At 41.2% G+C, this 20,497-nt stretch overlaps 1 protein-coding gene across 2 annotated transcripts in view; it reads right to left on the reverse strand.

Annotated features, from left to right (window-relative positions):
• The window catches only part of filip1l (filamin A interacting protein 1-like), a 106,407-nt gene that overhangs the window by 61,126 nt on the left and 24,784 nt on the right, over nt 1–20,497 (reverse strand). The window lies entirely within an intron of this gene.

A 20,497-nucleotide genomic window follows, 5' to 3' on the forward strand; every position in this document is an offset into this window, starting at 1 on the left:
CTGTATTTTCATTAGTTTTACAGCTTTTCCCCCATGGCCATTCATTCATATTACAACAGACAGTAATAGATAAGCAATTAAACAACAAAAACCTTTCTGTTTTTTTTACTACAACAATCCACATCATCATTATTATTATTATTATTATTATTATTTTAAAAGAGAACATCTGTGATGCCTCAAAGACCTCAAAGGCATTTACACTATTCTGTATCTCTTTTCAACTACAGTTTTCACCGCTTGTCAAATGAAGATTCTGAGAGTAAAAGGTCAACACTACTCGGACTGTATTCATTGACAAAGGTTAGCTAGGTGTTTAATCAGAGTTGCTACACTCTGCAACAGAACACTACAACATCTTCTGTGAATTACCACAAAAAGTTTAATGGCATGTCATGGCAACAAGCTACCAGAACTTCTTCTGTAATTTTACACATTTATTACGTATAATTTTTTGCGTGTCATGGCGACAGCTTTCTTTCATTTACTACAGTAGCTTTGTTGCAGGAAATCTGAGATGTACATTAGGACTTGCACTTCTTTCTCTAATACAAACACATCTCAGGGATTAAGGGTGTAGTTAAACTTCTTTATACGAATAGAAAGGGGAGTCTCACTGGTCCGGCCCACTTAAGATCAAAGTGGGCTGTACAGTGAGTTTAACATCTCTGATTTAGGCCTTAGTGGGTAAAGGTGCCATTTAAGAGCCCTCTTCAAATGCTTGACAGGTGCACTTGCAGGACTGGTTCTGCAAGCATATTTAAAGAGGGCAGAGGAACAATGAAAATAGTCCACCAGATATACTCTTTCAATGACAGGAAAAGTATTTAAGAGGGGACCTTTCTCATCAGTGTCTTGTCTTTATCCTGAAGCATGTTTTTATCAACATGCTGGACTCCACATGGGGATCTCATCACACACCATCAAAAACAGCAGATGTAACCTGTCATCGTCCAGAAGTAGGTCATAAACTAGACCTGCATCCAGTTCCATATTTGCAATGCGTACAGGGCGGCGGCATGTCGTCATTCCCTGCTGTGTTATTACTAGTCACTCAGCGGAATTGATTCATCATCACCACGTCGTACCACCGACCACAAAGCCCGATTAGTCCACCAATTTTCTGACAGCACCAGAACCGTTTTTGGACTCTGGACCTTTAGTCCTGTCGCAGCGAATTACCCAGAACTGCTGACAGTCATTAGCAGCTGGTGAATTTTCCCAGAAAGGGCTTTATTTATTTATTTTTAACATAGAAAAAGCAGCCAAAATCAGTCAGACCCCTGAGTTCTGTAGTTTTAATGTGTACCTACTCTGTTAGTTTTATATATGATGATAGGTGGGCCCAGAGTGTGGTTAGAAAAAGGGTTAACATTAGGGTAGATGATGTTGTGTGCTATGAATAAAAAGCATCGTGGCTACCTACCAAGGTCTGTTTGGCATATACAGTGTGCCTTTGTGGCATCTGGTTTAGGAATGGGCTATTCAGGGGCTCATTGACTATGACAAATCAAACTACAGTATGATAAATAGATGAATGCAAGCTACAAGCTTGTGGGCAAAGAAACCCCTTTGAAAGCTCTTTTGCAAAGTAATTTATTACTTTTTCAGCATTATGCTCGGCTAAAGTAAATATATTCAAAAGACAAACCAGAACTGAAACATGCTGAGACTCATTTGTGTTTGATGTCAGAGAGAATAAGCTGCCCAAAGGCATTAGATCATAATTCATCCGGCTCCACTCACATCAAAATGAGTCCAACTAACTGAGCTCAAAGTGGCAGTTCTGGCTAACAGACATATTTCACAACAGTATACTTGGTTACATTTATTTTGTCATTTGTAACTGAGCAACATAACATAATGCAATACTGTACTCCTGGTAAATAGATATGAAAGGGACAGTGACAGAAATACTGGGATTAGAGTATGTTGATTTTCTTTGAAAGGGAACCAACTAAAGCAGCTCGAAATGACAGCAAGGACAAGGAAAAGGGAGGTAAGATGCTACTAATAAACAGTTAATAACAGAACAAGTCATATATATATATAGAACAAGTTATACATATACAAATACATATATCTATATATATATATACATATATATATATATATATATATATATATATAGATATATACAGAGGTGTGGACTCGAGTCACATGACTTGGACTCGAGTCAGACTCGAGTCATTAATTTTATGACTTTAGACTTGACTTGAAAAAATGTTCTAAGACTTGTGACTTGACTTGGACTTTTACACCAATGACTTGGGACTTGAATTGGACTTGAACCGGTTTACTTGAAAAGACTTGATATTTTACCCCAAATATAAAATTTAACATGCATATTATATAGAGATTGAAAATGTGACGTCATTCACGGGTAGAACCGCAAAGGATTCTGGGAACTCGTGGCAAGCGGTACTAGCGCACGCAGGCTTTCAATTGAAATCAGTCACACAGCGATAAAAAGAAACACAAAAATGTCAAGAAGCTGTTGTATTATTAACTACAATAGCCGGTCGCATGACAGCCACGGGAAGCCGACGGGTAAAGAGATCGGTTGTTATCGGATTACGTCGTTGAAGAGAAATTGTTCGAGCCATGTTTCCGAAGTAACAAAGACGCGACTGGATTGCAGCCATTCAAAGATCAAATATAACGTCCCAGAACACTCCAGCTCACAGGTTAGTCTGCTCCAAGCATTTACACAAAGGTCAGTCTGCTGTTGTAGTTAATGCGTCATTTTCATAACATAATTAGTGATATAGGTTACAAGCAAGTCTGGCGCTGAACAGAAATTGTCGCGCTATGCTCCTTTATTTATTGTGCATAAATAGTGAATTGTCCTGACACAATATTGCGTTTCGCTTCTGTTATTATGGTACATTGACAAAAACATATACTTTTATTCACAGAATAAAACAGTTGTTTTGTATCACTAATTGTCCAGTGCGATTACAGCATACAATATTATTGTCACTGCTACATTTCTGTAAGGCGTACCAGAAATTATTTCCACTACTAATTAATTACCGTTAAGCTCAAAGGTTATATTAATAAACGGATAACGAATGTGTATTTATGAAGACTATTTGTGAGACTGGTAAACTTATGATACGTACGATGGTCTTTACTTTCTACACGGTGCATTTCAAGGTCCTGTACCCATCCGTCGGTAAACTGTACCTGGGCTTGTTGCAGTGACCGGAAGTTACTAAACTTCACGAGTGTATGCACTCACAAGAACCGTATAATTATAAATATGCATATAAATATGCTACGATGAGATAGCTGACTTCATCTAACTAGCAAATGTTGTCCAGGCTACGTTGGTGATGCAGTTTTTTTAATGTATATGATATTTTTGTCATGCGATTTTAAAGCCGGTGTTGTGCCAAAAAGTGATTGTCTGCCAAAAACTGATTTCCAGTGTTTCTGTGTATTTTTTATGTGTAATATCTTTACGTATGTTCGTAAATAGACTTCGGTGAACAGGGGATACAAAGGGGTTACATAAAGAATTAAAAAATTATCTGTTTTTTAAGTATCTTTACAACTTGTACTTACATTATAACCAATCCGGTCCTTTATCCCCACTTAAAATATTTTTACAGAACTATTGTAATATTTGCTGCCATTTCTGCTGTCCTGTTGGGCAACTTACTCTTACAAAATACATTTTTAATGTTAATGAGATTTTTTTTACTGCATAAATAAAGGTTATATAAAAGTCGCTGCCAAAAACTGATTGCGGCTTGTATCTTGCTACACGAATGTTGTTTGTGGCTCAAGATGACTTTATGTCATCCATAAGGGATGCATTTGACATATGTTTAACATATTATAGCCCAACAAGTTACTTATAGCACTTTAAATATGAGCAATCGCTTTTTGGCAAATACCGGAAATCAGTTTTTGGCAGACAATCACTTTTTGGCACAACACCGGTCCTACAACCGCATCCAAGAATAACATGCAGCTTATCTCAGAACTGTCGGTGAAAATTATTCTTGGAGCTAGGTTTAATTGAGCTGCATTTTAAAGAGGTGCAATTTCATAATTTGTGTATATTTTCTAAGTTCACTATTTTGTCATGTGTTGAGAAAAACACAGATTTAAAAATTACATGGTCTAATATTTACATTTAGCATAACTGCAACATACTTCTTTTTTTTTTTTTTTTTTAAAGACTCGAAAGGACTTGAAATTCAAAGTTTCAGACTTGTGACTTGACTCGGACTTTTACACCAGTGACTTGAGACTCGACTCTGACTTGCCTGACATTACTTGAGACTTGACTTGAGACTTGAGGATAAAGACTTGAGACTTACTTGAGACTTGCAAAACAATGACTTGGTCCCACCTCTGGATATATATATATATATATATATATATATAGATAGATAGATAGATAGATAGATAGATAGATAGATAGATAGATAGATAGATAGATAGATAGATAGATAGATAGATAGATAGATATGTGTGTATATATATATATGTGTATATATATATACATATATATATATATGTGTATATATATATATACACATATATATATGTGTGTATATATATATACATATATATATATGTGTATATATATATGTGTGTGTGTGTGTATATATATATATATATATATATATATATATATATATATATATATATATATATATATATATATATATGTCTCATGTATGTGCAAACATACATGATTCTTTTTATGTTTGACTGATTCGTAGGTCAGATTTGCATGGCTTAACACACAAAAAGATTATCTGAAAATGGTCAGGTACAAAGACTGGACTGAAAATGAGTGAAAAAGCAGCCAATGTCCAAAGAAAAATGTTAAAATTGGAAGCAATGAAGGTTAGGTCAAACCTTTTGTACAGTACTATATGTAATGAAATACTAAAAGTCCATGTTTCATCTACATTGTGCTGTACTTAAGGCACGAGTAAAGAATGACAACATATCTGAAGGAGACTGTCATGGCCACCACTGAATGCCAAAAGTCAAGGTGTAGTAAATCATTCCAGCGCCCGCTGTTCTATCATATCCTGTTAGTGTTTAGATTTCAGACACACAGTTTGCAGTAAAAACATGTTGTAGGTTTTTGCTTCTTTATACGATTTAAAACTGTCTTTAAACTGCAGATTAAAATGAGTGGAGTCAGCCAACATCTGAGTTTACCACAATCGTATCTTAAATGTTTTTTTTAAACATCAAGGCAAAATGTTTGTGTAGGTGTGTGCCCCATTTTTTAAAGCTCCAGTCAGAACAGCTGAGTCACTGACCATATCCCACTGCAGGCTTAAGAAAATAGGGTTTTTAAGAGGATTCCCACATTTTTAAGTGGCTTCAAAATAAAGATAAAAAAGCCTTTTAATACAGTCAGGTACAAGGACTGGACTAAAAATGAGTAGCCTGGAGAACTGTTGCTCAAGACCACTTTAGAAGTTACAAGAAAGTCTGACAGCTCAGAAGCAAAGTATGAAGAAATGAGGGGTGGATCAGAACTTTTAATTACAGTACAACAGTCAATCATTTACGTTAAATTTTATCTCAAGTTGCCTGACCAGGAAAGCCACTTCATTCACTTCACCTATAATAAAACTCCAGTTTCCTCTTCCATTTGTGTTAAATACAATTCTACTGGAAGCATTTTACATACAGTGAACATCTACTCAGAAAACAGAAGACCAACTTTAGGGCTGTGCATTCGTATTAAAAATTACAGATCACATTAGCTTTTAAAAAAACAACAACAACAACAACACATACCATGAAAGTTACAAAAGTTATTATTTTAGCCTATGTCATTCCAGCGTTGTACTCCTCCATCATCACAACAGGATGTCTGGCCCAACAGCCATATGTTTGAGTGTGGCTCAGCTACACCTGCACAGCATATTTGGTGATACCCCAGCTACACCTAGGCTTGTGATCTGTCCCCATGTGCACTCTGTTTGAACTGTATCTGCTTACTATTTAACACAAAGTTCAAGTCATATTTTTAATCCTAATACAGCCCAATTGGAACAAGGAAAGAAACAGTGTGTTTGACTCGACTCCTGCAGTTCGTGTCCAGCCTCTGTGTGAGGCCCTCTGACAGTTTATGAGTAAGAAAGATGGCTGGCTGATTGCATTGTGCACACTCTAGGCAAGGCGCCACATGATTCAGAGCTGAGGTAATTCCCTGCAGTCTAAGACAGACTCCACATCGGCTTACTCAGAGATCTGGGCTACAGGCGCTAGACAGAGCTCTTCGAAATGTGTGAGCAAGTGTGTCTGTGAAGAATTAAGTAATGTGCTTGCAATATGTAAAGCAAACATGCGGTTCAGTCTGTGTCATCAGAACAGTAAGTGTCCTAATGAAACACAGCTATTAGTCACTACAGCACAACTGCAGCCTGTTCAAGTTCACAAATGCAAGATACATATTTGGGGCTGGAGAGCGCAGATTTGATCGGGGATTGCGCAACAAATCCAAGGGTCACAGACATGTAAAGCCCTGCTGGGATTCTTACATGTGCAAGTATCACGTATCTGCAAAATTTCCAAGATGGATCAGAAATACATCACATAGTTCATAAAAAAAATGAAAATGTTCACTGAGGGAACAGGAAAATAGCACAGGATCAGATCGGATCTGATGTTTCTCCAAATCAGTCCCCTGCAGTCCTGGTGGGAGTCAAATAAATTAGTTTTGAGATCAGCATTGTATCTCGGGTGAGTGATGTCCCTGATTTTTCTGATCTGTATTATTGGTTACAGGAAGCCAAGATGAAAGCAAAGAAATCTTTGGAAACATTCAAATGGGTGTGCGAAAGCAAGCCGGCCAGCTGTGCTGATGTATTTTTAAACAGATGGGAAACTAATTTGTTTGACTGTAGTTACAAAGCACAAAACACCTTTCTTTTTTCTTTCTAAATGTAAGGGGGTAAAAAAACAAACAAAACGATTTGATGGAGCAGACTTCGGCTGATCGATGCGATAACACTGGAGTTAATCGCCGTTAACTGTTAAAATCCCATCATCTGCTCTGCAGCATCAGCAGCACCATCCAAATCTAAATAAACACAGGATGTAAATAGACATTGGAAGGCAGCAGTGCCAAGAGAAAGCAAAGCTTACAAACAAAGCAAGATAAAACTAACAACAAAAAAAAAGATGCTGTTTGGAAATTTCTTTCAGACCTTCCATCACCCGAGGAGTCGGAAAAACAATAGCTCTTAAAAGCTGGTGTGAGGCCATATTTTCTCCATGACACTGTTGTTGTCAGCAGAGAAGGTGTGAAGACCAAGTTCCGGTAACTGGCCACCATGTGTGGACAGAAACCTCGGATAACACTGTCAGGACCATTTTAGTGATTGAGTTTCTATATGGGAGGCGTAGGAGGGTTAACCTGGGTTTGAATCCACCCATTCTCTGTGCAGTCTGCCTTTGTTACCCCTGTGATGGACTGGTGACCCGTCCAGGGTGTTCCCTGCTTCTTACCCTATGGTAGCTGGGATAATCTCCAGCACCCCTGTGACCGTTGATTGGATAAGTGGAAGAGGATGAATGGATGGATGGGAGTTTCTGTTATCCTCTGTGTATGGCCAAAGTCTAACTGGGGAAAACGTTGACTGTGTTCGAAGCCGAAAACCAGTTCAGACCTGTCAATATTTCAGATGAAGTCATCGTATTATCCAACTGTCAACCTGCTGAAGCTATCGTGTTTCTACCTGTGATTCTCATATAATAACAACAGATCACCATTTCCATCTGCCGAAGTGCTTATTGACACAAGCAGCATGAATGAATGGGCGTGCGACATGTGTGAAACTGCCCAGGGATGACTTAACCGCGCTTTGTCCTCTCACTAATCCCATCCAACCAGAGTAAGGCGTGCTTGTCAGCGCGCTTTGAATAAACTCTGCTCATTTTTCATTTTGCAAGCAAAGATCAGTGCCAGGAGTTGATGTTATGATTAACAGGTGCTCAGATCTTATGCAACAGAGTTGGCCGCTCATTATGCTTTTTGGCAATAAAGACAAACACACTAAAAGAGAATCACTCAAGCACAAACACAATTGGACACAGAGGGAAAATTAATAGGTGTGTGTGTGTGTGTGTGTGTTTGTGTGTGTTTGGTTTAAACATCTCAACAGCTTCTCATTTTTAGGTGTGTATACACTTACATGTGGGTGTGTACCCACACACAGAGCCCATGCTGGCACAGCTTCCTGATATAATTCGGCTAAGTGGTGTTTTGAGCTAAACAGTGAGTAAGCTAAAACAACAACAATCTTAGTTTTCCAGCTTGTAGACATAGACTGTATATAAAAGATGGGTGTGAACCATTGACTGTAGAAAATATGGACGACGCGACACCGCCTCCTACCATTGTGCAAAAATGAAGCCAAAATACCCCGCTTGTGGAGGCTGCCATCTTGCAAATTTGGAGCCAAAGTCTGCGCAGTAGTGACTTGAGGTGGAGCGACTGTGTAACGCTCCCGCCCACACACCCGCTGGACGTGACCGCAAACACGCCCCCCTACACTTTTTACGTAGCCCGGCTGCTCGAGTTTTTTTGCCGGTTTACCGCGACTGACGACTCGTTTAATTAAGGTAAATACAACCATGTCACTGTTATAAAAAAGACACACAGTTTATCATCTTATAGTTCTAAAATCACTCTGTTGTTAATTCGTTAGTTAGATTAGCCGCTAGCATACGCACTGTGTTGGAGGCTTGTTGCTAGCTAGTTAGCGATGCTACACACCTGTTACTCTTAATAGTCTTCAACACTTGTGTTTTTTTTATCCATTTTTAGACAGCGATGAGATCAGCTGCACACTCTACAGAGGCCCAGAGTTACTGTTAATATCAAAAATATAATGCTGTCCTTTGAGATTTTAACATAAGACTGAGTGTAATGGATCTAAACCTGTTTAAATCTTCAGAGCCCCTGGTAACATGGAGACTTTAAAAACATCAGCAGAACGTTTCAGTAGTGTAGTCTAATTTGTTCTTTTCATTTAATAATAGAGTCCATATTATATCAACAGATACATTTACCCTGGAGAGAAACTAGTGAGGGAGACCATCAGGACCAAGCTGGGTTTCCTGGGTCCAGAGGTTTGGAGAAACTTCTTCCCTTTCTTTCATCACAGCTGTCCTGTGCCATAAGTTCTGTTGACCCGCTGTAAGAGGCAAACACCAGGAAGACTGAAGCTCATGACATTGATCAAGCAGGACTCATGATCTTCACCAGCAGCTCCCTCACAGGGAAATCTTCAGAGCTCCTCTGTAGGCCCGCCCCAGGAGATGGATAAACCCAGCATTTCATGAACACTGTGATGAGACCTTTGGTTTGTGTAATGTTATAAATACTTGGATACTCCCCAGAGGCTCCGGACTTTTACATAAAGATATTATATTCAGTCCTGTAGAAAGTTATATATTTAAAAATATGTGATCCTCTCTGGTTACTCTGGTATGAATAACTCTGCATCACTTTATGGTAAATAACACGTTATGTGTAAAAAAACTGTGAAAAAATTCCAGATAACAAGTTTGTAGTTCACCATACAAGTGACGACCTTTGACCTTCATCAGGTTTTATTTAATTGTGTTAGAGAAAGTCTCATATGCTCTTCATGCAGCTGAGTACATCAAGTGTTTAAAACAGAAGCTGTGCAGGTCTGAGATACAAACTGAGGTCCTGTTAATGCTGATATATAGTGACACAGTTACATGAGTGATTAATCCTTTTGTTTTTTTGTCTTTAACTTTATCAATAAAACAGCTGCAGCTTTCACTACAGCACGTGTGGTACTTTAACCTTTGTACTGTTTTCATCAGTTCATTTTACAGTTAACATGTGAACATGTTGGATGATCTGTCTGCTGTCACTCAATGGAGCTGAGGTCTGAATCTGAGGGCAGCTCCTGTAATCACAAAGACAACAGAACCATCAAACTCAGATATACATTTTATCCCTCAATATTGAAATAAAGCTGATTCTTCTGTCCTCACACACTCAGGATCTGAAGTTCTTCTCTTACATTTTTTTCAGTATTACAGTACACTACAGTACTTTAATCCATAGTTCCTGATTAATGAGGAGTTACTGAAGTACAAGCTTTCAAAAAAATTGTTACTGCCTTTACAGATGTGGCAAGAGACTGAAAACATGCTGTTGTTTGCACATATTTAATAATCAGCTCTGCACAGGAGCTGAAGCAGGGTGCAGCCTGCTGCTTTTACAGTATAATACTTGTAATAAAAGTACAGTAACAGTAATTAGTGACTGAGCAGCCCGGAGCGTTTCTCTTGATTTCTTTAGTAAATTCATTCCCCTGCACAGCTAAACGAACCCTGACAGCCGAGTGCTCATTTTAGCTAGCTAGGTCTCAGGAGCTAGCTAAGGACGGTAGTTACGGATTAGCTTACAAACACGTTTAACTTACCGAAAAAGTGCAGCGGGGCCTCGGGTCCTTCTGTCGGGTAGTCCAGTTTACTGAAGAACACCTCAGGCTGTCAGGTTAAAACACTCGGTCGAGTTTCCATAGCGGAAACGCTGGGGGTCCTCTCAGAGCCTACGCTCTATCTGCTGTTCCCGAACAGAGATACGCAAGTTTCTCCGTGACTGCAGCTGTCAGTCAAAGCTGTTATGATGACGTTTCACCCCAATTTAACATCACCGCGGTAGGAATTGGAATCAAACTTATGGGAAAGGAGACCCCTTGAACATCAATCAGCGTGATGAGAACTATTGAAAACAAAAGAAAGAATCTTTGGAAAAAAATTATCTAAGGAGAATTAATTTATTTTAGTCAGACCCCAGTCCCATCCGCTAACATGGAGGAGGCAGGGTTTATGACACCACCTGTTGGTTGGTGAAGGTGCCGTCTTGGTATTTTGAAGTTAAATGTGACGATCGACGACTAACCGTGAAGCTCAGGGGAGCTGCAGGCTCAATCACCACACAGCCCCGCCCTAAATCACGAGCTGCTTTGTCATCTTTGGGAGCAGACTTCACTAAATGAACATGGCACAGAGTTAATGTAGAGGTGAAGTGGGTGCATCCAACTATATACCACTAAGGAAGTCTTTACTGAGGTCATTAGTAGGGATGGGTACCGATGTCGTTCTGACATAAATGGTAGTAACCAGACCAAAAGGCAGCGCACATTTCGGTGCTTTATTTTGGAGCTTTTTTTTTTCCTGGGATGTCACACACTTTGGATTCTAGCCAATCATTTTACCTTTCCAAGGATAGTATGCGGGCTCAGGTACGTACGTTCTTTTAGAGCAGAGCTACAGATTAAAAATGCCCAAGGCGAAGTGGTCAAAAGTCTGGCTGTATTTCACAGCAAAAGATGCAAACTCAGCAGCCTGCAACAAGTGCTTTAAGGTGATACTGTGCAAAGGAGGTAACACCTCGAATCTGAGGAAATACCTGGTAACCCATAGCGTTTTTTTAAAAGCCAAGAAATGCACCGTATTTGATAGCTTGCTGCGAGACCTCACACCGAGCATATCTACTGCGGGTGTGGTGCCTGTTATCGGACCCGGAGTTAGCAACATCCCCCAAGAACCCAAAGAGGAAAGTCCTGGCCCCTAGCCCTGCTAGTGTAGCAGAAATGATGATGATGGCAGTGTTCCAGATCTACTGGCGTTTAGATCAACTGGCGTTGGTCGAACAGATGTGTGGCAGTCTTGCGTTTCAGTAGCTCCTACCGACAAACCAGCAAAAAAACGCCAAATGTGTCACCTGTGACACTTGTGAGGTTGTCTCAAACACACTCCGTCAGTCTTGATGCTGTTGAACAACAAAATGTTTAAAAATGTGGCGAGTTTACCTGGTGATATCCTCATGCGCGACCAAATAAACCATTGAAATGAATGAAATGATATCATGTATTTATTATCAGCCTACATTTGTACAAAATGCCAAATGACATACACATAGTCATAAGAAATCACCATCCTGATATCAATACTTTTGCCCATAAGAAAAATGTCGTGAACAAATATATGACACACTAATATTTCACCAGTGTTGTAACATCACATGTCGTTAGCATTGTCTGCCTGTGTCTTCCCTCTGCAAACGAACATGTTAGAGTTGGTTGTGATATACAGTCTGCATAAGTGTGGTCAATCTAATAAACATTTGTAAGGAGACGGCAGTTACTGTGAATGTACAGCAGGTGATTAGTAATAAACAGTCAGACAATGACTCTGACAATCTCATTCAATCTTGCAGATTGAATGCACCTTCTGTGGAAAGTGGTACCACACGGTGTGTGTGGACTTCCCCTGTGCAGAAGGCGACTACAAATGTTGTGGGTGCTAAATAAACAGAAAAAATTGATCCCTGTTGTCTTTGCTTACTGATTGTTTTCAGTGTTGACAATCCACATTGCTGGCATTGCATCTTTCAACATGTTTGTGGGTAGATTTGGATGTACCAGGGGTTAGTGCCATAGCTGGACTGGCCATCGGGCATACTGGGCATTTGCCCGGTGGGCCGCTGGCGATTTTTTGTTTTTATGGGCCGATCAATTTTTTTTTTTTTTGGAAGGGTATAAATAATGAAAGGTGTTGGATTGGCCAATTGGTCATGATCGACTCTGGGCTGGACCAATTACAGCCGAGGAGGTCGGATGCACCCTCCCCCTTGTTTAGCAATCTTATAGGCGAACTAAAGAAAATGGAGAACAAAAAAAGGAAAGGAGGTGCAGAAAAAATTAGGGCCAAAAAGAAACAAGCCCTTCAGGCAGACGCTGCCAAATGTGTAAAAATAACTGAATTGTTTGGCGGTAGCTATGGCATAGCTTCCACAGATTTAGCAACATCAGCAAGTGGTGGAGGCCAGCAGGTGGATAAGGGAAAGGGGAGGCAAGAGGAGGAGAGACCCGAGGCGGCCGCCGGTCATAGTGGCAGAGGAACTGAACTTCAGGTAAGAAGTTATGACCTGCTGTCTATCTGTGTCAGATATAAACCAAGTTTAGTTGTAGTTTGTTTAAGTTGTGCTGACTTTTTACAGTCGCTTAGAATAACTGGTACTGCGTACTAGCTAGCATGACGGAGTTTATATACTGCTGGGCGGGTGCTATGAAGTTACTGATAGTAAATTTTATTTTATGCTTAAGGTTAGTTTCTCAAACTCCTCAAAATCTTAACAAATTGTGCCAATCCTTACATGTTGCACCAGGCTGATTTATCATCTAAAGTGGAGAAGTCTGTGACAGAGGAGACAGAAGAGCAGCAGAGAGAGATGGAGCAAGAGAGAGAAATAAAAGAGCAGGAGAGAGAGATGGAGATGGAGAGATGGCTTTATGTCATCCATGAGGGATGCATTTGACATATGTTTCACATATTATAGCCCAACAAGTTACTTATAGCAATTTAAATTTTTTGGGAAGTCTGACCACAACGCCATCTTTCTCATTCCCCAGTATAAACAAAACATACGGAGGGAAGACGTGACCACGAGGGAGGTAAAACGGTGGACTGCCCAATCAGAAGCTACGCTACAGGACGCACTCAACGACGTCGACTGGGACATGTTCAGAGCATGCGCAGTCGACATCAACGAGTTTATGGAAGTAGCAGTATGCTTCGTCAATATGCTAGCGGAGGAGATTATCCCCACTGCGAGAGTCACCACATTCCCAAACCAGAAACTGTGGATGGACAGAACAATCTGCACTGCAGTAAATGCCAGGACCGCCTCCTACAACGCGGGTCTCGCCACTGGCGATATGAGCGCCTACAAAGCGGCCTCATACGGCGTGCGGCGCGCGGTGAGAGATGCCAAACGCCAGTACCGGGAACGTGTGGAGTCCCGCTTCCACCAGGGCAACACACGGAGTATTTGGCACGGACTATGCACCTTTACGGACTACAAAGCCAGGGACACTGCGCCGATCAACGCCGACTCTGCATTCACCAACGAGCTGAATCAGTTCTACGCCCATTTCGAGGTTAGCCAGGCAGCTAATGCTATCTACCGTCTGACTACCGAGGACAGTGACGTCATCAGCGAGAGACCGGTGACCAACATCGCGGAGCATGATGTCCAAGCGGCATTGAGGAGAGTGAACACAAGGAAAGCGGCGGGGCCAGACGGCATCACTGGCCGTCTGCTGCGCTGCTGTGCTGACCAGCTAGCAGGTGTGTTCACTTACATCTTCAACGAGTCCCTGGCGAAGTCTGTGGTCCCCACATGCTTCAAAAGATCCACCATCATCCCTGTGCCCAAGAACAGCAAACCCTCATCCCTGAACGATTACCGGCCAGTTGCACTGACCTCGGTAGTAATGAAGGTGTTTGAGAGGCTGCTGAAGAACATCATCTCCTCCTCCATCCCAGACACTACAGATCTGCTGCAGTTCGCCTACAGATCCGACAGATCCACAGAGGATGCCATCGCCCACGTCCTACACACCACTCTCAGCCACGTGGACAACAAACAGGGTAACTATGTGCGAATGCTGTTTGTTGATTACAGTTCAGCGTTTAACACAATAGTGCCCTGCAGACTGTTCACAAAGCTCAGGGATCTGGGACTTAACAGCCGTCTGTGTGCATGGGTGTTGGACTTCCTCACTGGCAGAACTCAGGTGGTGAGGGTGGTGAGGGTGGGTAGATGCGTCTCTAACAGCATCACCATCAACACAGGAGCACCACTGCTCTACTCCCTCTACACTTCAGACTGTGTGGCCACCCATGGCTCCAACACCATTGTGAAGTTTGCTGACGACACAGTGGTGTTGGGTGCCATCTCCAACAACGATGAGGCGGCCTACATGGATGAAGTGAAGAATCTGGCATCATGGTGCCAGGACAACCACCTCCAGCTGAACGTCGGCAAGACCAAGGAGCTGGTGGTGGATTTCGGAAGGGGTCAGCACAGAGACTACAAGCCCATTATCATCAATGGAGCTCCAGTGGAGAGGGTGCAGTCCTTCAAGTATCTTGGTGTCCACATCTCCTCAGACCTGACATGGGCTGCCCACATTCAGGTCCAGACCAAAAAGGCTAGGCAGCGCCTGTATCACCTACGACAACTGAGGAAGTTCAGGGTCTCTCCAAAGATCCTCAGGATTTTCTATACAGGCGCTGTGGAGAGCATCCTCACACAGAACATGACATCGTGGTTTGGGAACAGCTGTGTGAAGGACCAAAAAGCTCTCCAGAGAGTGATCTGTACAGCAGAACGCTGCTGCAGGATTGCTCTCCCCGCGCTTCAGGACACCTACACCAGGAGATGCCGGATTAGCGCAGATACTGAAGGACCCGTCCCATCCTGGCAACAAACTGTTCCAACTTCTGCAATCTGGTAGAAGGTTCCGCATCATCCGGGCAAGGACAGAGAGACTCAAGAGGAGCTTCTATCCCCAAGCCATCCGGACCCTAAACACACACACCCGCCCTCTCACATCATCTATAATTGACTGAGACAGGACTCTCTTCCAGACACTCTAAACCAAGGCACAATGGGCATTCCAAATTCCTTTAATTTTGAATAAGTTTACATTGTCTATCCTGTAAAATAGTCAGATGTCTATTCATATTAATGTACAGAATTCACCTGCTTGCTGCTACTACTGCACATTCACCCAATGTATATACTATATATATATATATATATATATATATATGTTCTTCCTCTACCCCCCCATTTTTTCACATGTCAAGGAGCGTGTCAGGCTACATTTCACTGCGTGTTATACTTGTATAACTATGCATGTGACAAATAAAGAACCTTGAACTTGAACTTGAAATACGAGCAATCAATTTTTGGCAAATACCGGAAATCAGTTTTTGGCAGACAATCACTTTTTGGCACAACACCGGCTATTGCAGTTAATAATACAACAGCTTCTTGCCATTTTTTGTGTTTCTTTTTATCGCTGTGTAACTGAGTTCAATTGAAAGCCTGCATGCGCTAGTACCTCTTGCCACAAGTTCCCAGAATCCTTTGCGGTTTTACCCCTGAATGACGTCACATTTTTGGTGGGCCGGTCTCTAGTCAAAATGCCCGGGCCGATTTTTTGTCCCAGTCCAGCCCTGGTTAGTGCAGCCACTCAGCCTCTACTCAATGTGATCATAGCAGCAGGTGCAGATGTGTCACAAGTTAATCTAGTAGTAGGCTATGGTCAGTGTTGGGGAGTAACGGAATACATTACTCCCCAACACCGTTACGTATTCAAAATACAAAATATGAGTAACTGTATTCCGTTACAGTTACCGTTTAAAAAGGTGGTATTCAGAATACAGTTACTTTGTTGAAATAAATGGATTACACTGCGGTACTTTCCTGTTTCATTTTGTCGCGGGTCAGGACTGTTTGGGTTTTGTTTGACAGCTACGTTCTGTTGTTCCAGGCGGCAGCGTTATGGTTGCCATGGTTACAGGGCGACGCTCTCTCTCTCTGCGACTGTGTGTTTCCTGGGTGAGAGAGCGCCTTTTCGTTGTTGTTGTTGTGCTAAGCTAACAGGCAGAATGCTACAAGCATAGCCCTAAAGAATGTAGCATCATGGGCAGTGTAGTCCGTGCTGCAGGGAGAATGGACTGCCATACACGTTATGGGTCTGTGAGCGCGAGGAGCGAGAAAAAGGAGAGTGGAAAGGTACGAGCTGTCATCGAGGAAAAACGGGAGCTGGAAGCATGTAAATATAATAATAACCACTGCAGCCAAGAAGAGTGCCTGACGAGCCCAGTTGTACGTAAGCTATTAAGACTCGACTGTACGCTGTGTTGGTGTTTTCCTCCGAAACAATAAGTTCCGTTGGAGCAGCCTTTCAACGCCTCTCTCTGTCTCTCGCAAGAAAAGTTGACCCACACAACAAAGTAAAGCTATTTTTCGGCTACGAGCCGACAGGGACCCCGCCGTATTAGTCAGAGGTCCCTTTACTACAGTTCGGAGTCGCGAACCTTCAGTAATAGTAATAAATCACACAGCAATAGTACATTCACGTTGTTGTAAAAAGCATGATAATATATTAAGTAATCCAAAGTATTCAGAATACGTTACTGTCATTGAGTAACGTAACGGAATACGTTACAGAATACATTTTGGGGCATGTATTCTGTATTCTGTAATGGAATACATTTTAAAAGTAACCTTCCCAACACTGGCTATGGTAGTAGTGGACTGAGCTCCATTTGAAACGGCTCCAGCTGCTGTGTGATAGTGGATCTGCTACAAATTGAAGATCATAAGCAAGTTTTGGAAAATAACCCTTGTATTAAGTTGAAGAACAAACAATTGACATTGATTTTGTTGCGAGTCATTTAGATCCGTACTGTGTAAATCCACTCAGAATTATCCAAAAACTGCAATAAAACAATAGCAACTTTATTTCCCATCAGATAAACATGTAGAACACAGACATACAACAGTTAGACTTTCCATAACTATTTTAGGAACAATTTGGTTTTTCGTTCTTACAAACACGTATTTTGAACTTGCCCAACGTTCTCAGTTTTTCAATGCCCAACATTTTCGATTTTGTCCACATGATGGACAGAATGTAACTGTGTGCTTTCTGCAGATGTACTTCTTGCATTTCTCACAAAAAGTGCTTGTTTTCAAACAGGAACCTTCCTAACTAAGATTTAAAACAAAAGATTTCTACGTCTCCTACAGTCCCACAAACAGATGACAAACCAAGCGACACACCTGAGTCACTGACTTTCTTATATCAGAATCAGAATCAGAATCAGAATGGGTTTTATTGCCAAATGTTGAGCGGGTTTACAACATTAGGAAATTGCTGCGGTGCTTCAGTGCAAACATACTGTTAGAAATACTGTTATAAATTAAGCTTAAATAGACATGAAACTAAAAATGAGAATAAGAATTAAAAGTGCTAAGTAGATAGATAGATATATACATGATATATACATGAGTGCAGGTGGTGATCAGTGCCAAACATGGAATGATGCAGTGAACACAGCGTAGGGTCATGTGTTAGTGGTGGGAACAGTCATATCCACTCACTCTCACTGACTGTTTATTACTAATCACTGTGTAACTGCTGTGAATTCACAGTAACTGCCGTCTCCTTACAAATCTTCATTGGATTAACCACACTTATACAGACTGTATATACCAACTACCAACTCTCCAGCCATGTTAATGGATTGCCTATATTGGCTGGAAATATTCATTTTCAGGGAAAAGACACAGACAGACGATGCTTACAGGATGTGATGTGACAACACTAATGAAATATTGATGTGTCATATTTGTCCAAGGTGTATTTCATTGTTATGGAAAAAGAAAATATTAAAATCATGATGACCAATTGGAGTGGTGATTTCTATGACTTTGTGTATATAATTTGGAATTTTGTACAAATGTAGGCCAATAAGGAATATATGATATAATTTCATTCTTTCCAAAGGTTTATTTGCATGACGCACAAACAGACACAATTGAAAGGTACAAATGTGCATGACACGAATTCAAACGTGCTGCAGATGTGTGTCACCAGTTGATCTGGCTGTAGGCTGTGGCACTTGGCCAGAGGTGGCGCTGGTTGACTCGACTCCATGTTAGTGCACAAAGTAAACTGCTCGCTTTAGTTGTGAAGCAAAAACGCTGAATTCGGAGAAATAAACCGTGCGAGGGGAACGATGACGACGACAAGAGTCTCCCGATCGTTTACTCTTGCTGTCCTGTGAACAACAACGGCGTGGTATTACTTGTTTGCTGTTTTCGCGATCGCGTCGCGCATGAGGATATCACCAGGTAAACTCGCCACATGTTTAAACATTTTGTTGTTCAACAGCATCAAGACTGATGGAGTGTGTTTGAGACAACCTCACAAGTGTCACAGGTGACACATTTGGCGTTTTTTTGCTGGTTTGTCGGTAGCAGCTCCTGAAACGCAAGTCTGCCACACATCTGTTCGACCAACGGCAGTTGATCTAAACGCCAGTAGATCTGGAACACCGTTCTTCTCTGGGTAAGTAGCTTAATGTTGTTCGTGTGTGAGTAGGCTAACCATGTTATTAAATTAATGCATGTAAGGTGAACTAGCAAACACCATTGTTGTTACATGCGGCTGTCTTCTTGTCTTCAAAGTTTGTGTTTTCCATTGTTTAAGCACCGGTTCCAACCAAAGGAGGTATGTTGTATCAACAGAAAAGGCTAACTTGGTTAGCAGAAAAAAAGAGATCGCTAAAAATAAAAACATAAGAGGTTTTTGGACAAAGTGTGTGTTCTCCATTCTTTAAGCACCGGTTCGAGCACCGTTTAAGCACCGGCACCGTTTCAAAAGTACCGGTTTGGTACCAGTATTGGATAAAACCTAAACTATACCCATCCCTAGTCATTAGTCCAGTGAGCAGTGGGGGTCACTTTCTCATCAACCTTTAAGCAGCCAGAGTCATTTCCCCCTGCTAACTATCTGACAGAATGACATTTTAAAATACTTCTGCATTCATGTCACTTCTCATATTAGCATTTATTTACACAAGAGCATAGCTGATGGAAATTGTATTAATTTTGTGGGTATCTGGGCATCAATTAAATAAATAATTAGTGGACAAATTTACATTTAGGCCTATAACCATTAATACCAATTAGCCTAACTCCATGTATGTTTTTGGACTGTGGAATTAGGCCAGAGTGCCTGTTTATGTCAGTGGTTGTGTGTGGAGGCGAGGAAGAGATGACCCAAACGCAGGACTCACGGTGCAGGGTGATGATGTTTTTGTGACAGGTGAGACCTGAGTCTGGGAACCGCTCCTGGTTTAGTGTTTTACCCTTTATATACAGGGGTAGGCAACCTTTCTGATGACGAGTGCCATCTAAAATTTCCTCAGAAGTCATTGTGCCATATGATTGCATTAGGAATAAATTTAATAACGCTCTATATTAACAGTTACACACTATATAGAAGAACTTTATAGAATTATATTTGTTCGCAGATGTTGGCAGCTATCAGCGAATAGCTATCAGCTATTTTGAAACAAAAAAAGACACTTTTTATACATAAAAAGAACTCCATAACAGCAAATGAAGTGTACAACGGAAAATACATATGCTATTTATGGTCTCCTCACAACAATGATAAGAAAAATAAACTGGGCCAATATGGCATGTTTGTTAATACAGGGATACACATGTTAAAGTGATCTCTGGTCTCCCACTCAGAGACACAGGTCTCCGAGTGTCCAGCATTCAGACGGCTACCTGAGGACACTCTTCATGTGAGAGAAAATTTGCTCACACAGACATGTAGAGCCAAATACTGTCAATAAGGCCTCTGCAATGCTCTGAAGACAGTTAAACTTGTCAGGTAGTGATGTCCAACAGGTGAAAATGCAAGCTCCATGAACATGCACAGGATTCCAGCTGCTTCGATGTTGCATTAACTGGCATTAACTCAGCCAGTTAATGCAAAACAAATCTAGCTGCTCATTAAAGCTTTCTGGTTTGATCAGAAAAAAAAACATTGGTCCATACACCTGAAAGTCC

Source organism: Copadichromis virginalis, linkage group LG23 (assembly GCF_057382275.1).
Source record: "Copadichromis virginalis isolate Kocher_CV1m ecotype Utaka linkage group LG23, C_Virginalis_male_GT1.1, whole genome shotgun sequence".
Classification (NCBI taxonomy): Eukaryota; Metazoa; Chordata; class Actinopteri; order Cichliformes; family Cichlidae; genus Copadichromis; species Copadichromis virginalis.